Raw genomic sequence first — 4897 nt, forward strand, 5'->3', positions numbered from 1 at the left:
AATAATAAGACAGTTTGAATTTAAATCAAATACTGCATTTTGGGCAGCGCCTGTGCCTTGAAGGAGTAGGGCACTAGCCCCATATGCCGAGGTGGCAGGTTCAAACCCAGCCCGGGCCAAAAAACTGTAAACAAACAAACAAAAACAAATACTGCATTTTGAGAGATTATCAAGTCTACCAGTCAGTGAGTTCTGCATACCCATTAATCAATACTGCAGTTAAGATATGGAGCACTTCAATCACCAATTATTTACTTCTGCAATTGATTTGAAAAAGATTTATGTGTTAATTGCCTGTGAGCATCTTAGCCCTTGATTCCTGGCTGTCATCAGTTGCATCCAGAACTGTAGTTAGTCCAGCACAAGTGAGGTTCTACTGCAGGGTTCCTTAACATTTGCACTATCTATGGGCTGGAAAATTCTTTGTTGAGGTGGATCCTCTGTGCATTACAGGGTATTTAGCTACATCTCTGTAGCTAAATCCACTAGATGCCAGTCATCTAGCCACTAGATGCATCTGTCCACTAGATGCCAGTCACTTCACCGCTCTTCTCCAAACTTTACGACAATCAACATGTCTCCAGATAGTGCTAACCATCCCCTCTGATGACAAAGTCCCACTGAGTTGAAAACTATTGCCCTTTTCAATAGTTTTGACTATGGACATCTTTTTAAAGCAATCTGAGTCAACAGACCATATACCTGGTTTGTGCCAATGCTGCTACACCTGCTGACATCCATTAGTAGAATTGCAGCGCTCATCTGACTCAGCAAGGTGAGGCCCAACTGCCTCGAGAACCTGCAACCCACTGGCACAGTGCCCACTCCATTCTCGGTCACCAGTGTGTGCCATCCCCTGCCTGTGCTGCTTCACATTTATAGCTTCTATTGGCCCTCCCCTGTGTTCCACACTGGATCCCAGGCAGAAGGGAAGCAGTATTAAAGCTTACTTTTGTTTTCTTCCTATCTTATATATATGTGTTCACTGAGACCACTCATTTAGGAGGAAATGAGCCTTCTACCTAGAATTTGTTCTAGAATTAGTTCTACCTTCAAAAATAGACAATTCATTTTTAATTAAATGAACACGTGCTTATGGTTGTACCTAGCAAGTAGTAACACTCAATGAACAGTAGCTATTTTTTTTTAATACCACTGATTTTTGGGCGGCACCTGTGGCTCAGTCGGTAGGGTGCCGGCCCCATATACGGAGGGTGGCGGGTTCAAGCCCAGCCCCGGCCAGACTGCAACCAAAAAATAGCCGGGCGTTGTGGTGGGCGCCTGTAGTCCCAGCTACTAGGGAGGCTGAGGCAAGAGAATCGCCTAAGCCCAGGAGTTGGAGGTTGCTGTGAGCTGTGTGAGGCCACGGCACTCTACCGAGGGCCATAGGATGAGACTCTGTCTCTACAAAAAAAAAAAAAAAAAAAAAAAACCACTGATTTTTCTATGCTGCTACTATTTTTCTCTATTTTTCTTGTGCTGGGGTCACTTTGTGTTAAAATGTTCTTGCCTTTCTTATACTAACTGCATTGTCTTTATTTGTATCATTTGCTTTTACATTAAGGACATATGCCCCAAAGATACCTCCTTCTTTTTCTTCCTTTTTTTCTCCTTCTCTCCTCCTCCTTTTTTTTCAAAGATTAAACTTCTCAGGCCATCAAGGCACCTGGCCTCTTGTGTCACCAATGACACATTTCTTAGCTTATGGTGTAAGGTTGTTTTTTGTTTTTTTTTTTAATTCACTTCTTAGGAAACTTGGCCATCATTTGATTGTGAATAAAATGCTATCCTAAGTGTTAACAAGGAAGATCATCCTCTGAAAGAGAAAGAAAAAACAATATTCTGACACATTCTGTGTCTGACAGGTACCTGGTTTTCTCACTTGCCTAGCAGTATAGAGCTCTGTACTCAGACCTTGTGTGCTTTTTGACTAACAAAGATAGACAGTATTTTATACAGAATATCTACTATAGTTCATTAAAGATAAATAAAATAATTTTGAAAGAATAGAAACTTAAGATATGAGAGAATACCTCTCATCAGGAAATGAGATAAGGATGAGAAAACCAGAATAGTGTTTATTTACTGTGAAAAATCATGCAGGAAAAAAGCTTGGGTATGAAGGACAATTAAAGAAGTACAGGTTTTATTATTATATCCTGGGTTATTTACATGATTTATTATATTTATATTATATTCGGTTATTTATTGTATAATATTTAATAATCTATATTGATTATTAGGAACTGGGACAAGTTTGTTAAAATGGTTGTTGAACAGAACCTAATTAAAATTAAATCTTTAGGGCGGTGCCTGTGGCTCAAGGAGTAGGGCACCGGTCCCATATGCCGGAGGTGGCGGGTTCAAACCTAGCCCCTGCCAAACAAAAAAAAAAAAAAAATTAAATCTTTATATAGTATAGACACCAGCATAAACTTGGCTTTGAAACTCAAAATCTGGGAATGCAAGATGCAAGATTTTTGTTTTTTGATTTTTGTCAATCTATTATCACCAAAATATTTTAGAAACTCAAAAGCTGAAATTTTCTCCCTGTCTCTTTGTATTCCCGCTGTAGGAAGCTTATCTTGAAGTGAGAACATGGTGGGGGAGGTTAAAGGTAATTTATAGTTGATAAAAAAAAAAAAAAGATGATGAATTAAATGTTATTTTCCCTGGATACAGGTTTTTACCCTCTGAAGAAAAATAACTGATTTGAGTTATATCCAGCTGTGAGAACAGTCCTGCATATATACTGGGGAAGCAGACAAACCTTCCTTGAGGTTAATAAAACCTCCAACTACTTTTCCTTTCATTCTCGAGAGAAAGTAAGATTTTTGATTCTAAAATGAGAGACAAAGGCTTAGATGTTATAGGAAGAGAAATGAGCAGTTGACTTAAATTTACAATCCAAGACCTCTCTAAGAGCCAAAATTACCTAGAGAAAGTAGAAAGGTTTGATGCCTGAAAGCAGCAAGGCATTAGGGAGGGAGGGGTTATTAGGTTCATACAAGACAAAAAGAAAAAAAGCTGACCTGCACAGTTTTGTTTAGGACAAGATTTTTCTCTTCTTTCTTTGTTTCATTCCCCCTCCCCCATTGGAATAGTAGATATTTGATTGAAAATATAAAGATCTAAAGTGAACATAACTTTAGAATTTTAAAGGGCGGCGCCTGTGGCTCAGTGAGCAGGGCGCCGGCCCCATATGCCGAGGGTGGTGGGTTCAAACCCAGCCCTGGCCAAACTGCAACCAAAAAATAGCCGGGCATTGTGGCGGGCGCCTGTAGTCCCAGCTACTCGGGAGGCTGAGGCAGGAGAATCGCCTAAGCCAAGGAGTTGGAGGTTATTGTGAGCTGTGTGATGCCACGGCATTCTACCAAGGGCAATAAAGTGAAACTCTGTCGCTACAAAAAAAAAAAAAAAGAAATTGGAATTCTAGAAATAAAATAACAGAAATAAATATTAAAAATTAAGGATGCCAAATCCAAGTACATCAGAAAACCAGTATGATAGATTGCCATGTTTGAAAACATAAGGACCCAAGAAGTGCGACAACATGATTTGATAACTACAGCAACAGGGCGGAAGTACTCAGTCCTTTCTCCTCCAGGTACCGGATTGTCCGTCTAGTTTGTGAAAGTGATGCTTCCACCTTCTGTCCTTGACTTTGTGCTGCTGTCATTGGAGAATTTCTAAGACAAGCTATCCTGTGGGTGGAACTGCACTGGAGCCCAGATTTTGAGAGTTGTCTGTGACTCTTTTTTCTGTCTTTTCAAGGCACTCAGAATTTGATTGGGGTAGTGTGAAGATGCAAAGCCAGGTTAATAGAGAAAAAGACCCAATATATGATGTTTTAACTAATGGAGAACATAAAGAGTCTAGACACGACGCTGAATATTCTTTCCCTAGCTCCACATACACCGAGTCGCCCATCGTTGCAGTGGTGACCATTTTAAGTGGATATCTCAGAGCGGGCAAAACCTGGCATTTCTATCCTTAGTCCAAGGGAAGAATGAAAAGAAAGAATTCCCCCTGCATTACTCTGAAAAACTCAGAAACTTTACACTTCATTTTCTAGTTTCTGACTTCAAAGTCACACATTGTGGATGAGAATACTACCCACATTAAACAAACTTCTTAGAAAAAAATGTTACCATTGGATCTTCCAGCCTTGGAGGGTTCCTACACTCTAGTCCTCTCCTCCTGTGAACACTTCTTTCCTGTCCAAGATTCCAGGAAGCAAACTCTCTTTTTGGTGATGGGAATGGAGGAAAGGCTTTTAAAAGACCTACAATAAATACATTTTAAGCATATAAATAATTGGTATTATATTGCAGTGTAATGTCACTGAAGACTTTACAACTTAATGGTTATTAAGGAGTAAGCAAAAGAACCATAACTTCTACAGATGATTTTAGACAACATGAAGAAGAAGAAAGCTCTTCTATTTTTGTTTAGCCTAGAGAGATTATTCTGGACAAAATTTAAAACAATCAGATGGTTTAGGAACCAGGTAGGTGTTATAAAGTTATTAAATTGTTTAGATAATGGTCTTTTTTTCTCCCTGGTGTGGTGCAACCATATAATTTATGTATCGTATTTTAGATGTATAAGTTTTTTTTGATATTTGAAATTAGCATTTTTAATAATATTGTTGAAACAAATCAACAATTTTAATTCCTCCCTATTAGATAGAAAGGTATGTTAAACTTTAAAATTTAGGAAAGCAAGATATATTTTAAGTTTGAACTCAATTTTGTTGCTTATGTCAACATTGAACCATGTTCATCCCTCTCAAACATATTACTATACAAATACTATTTTAAAGAAAAAAATAAGGTGTTAATGTATTATATTAAGCTTTGGTTATAGTATAGAAGATGACTTTAAGCAAATAAAG

Source organism: Nycticebus coucang, chromosome 1, assembly GCF_027406575.1.
Source record: "Nycticebus coucang isolate mNycCou1 chromosome 1, mNycCou1.pri, whole genome shotgun sequence".
Classification (NCBI taxonomy): Eukaryota; Metazoa; Chordata; class Mammalia; order Primates; family Lorisidae; genus Nycticebus; species Nycticebus coucang.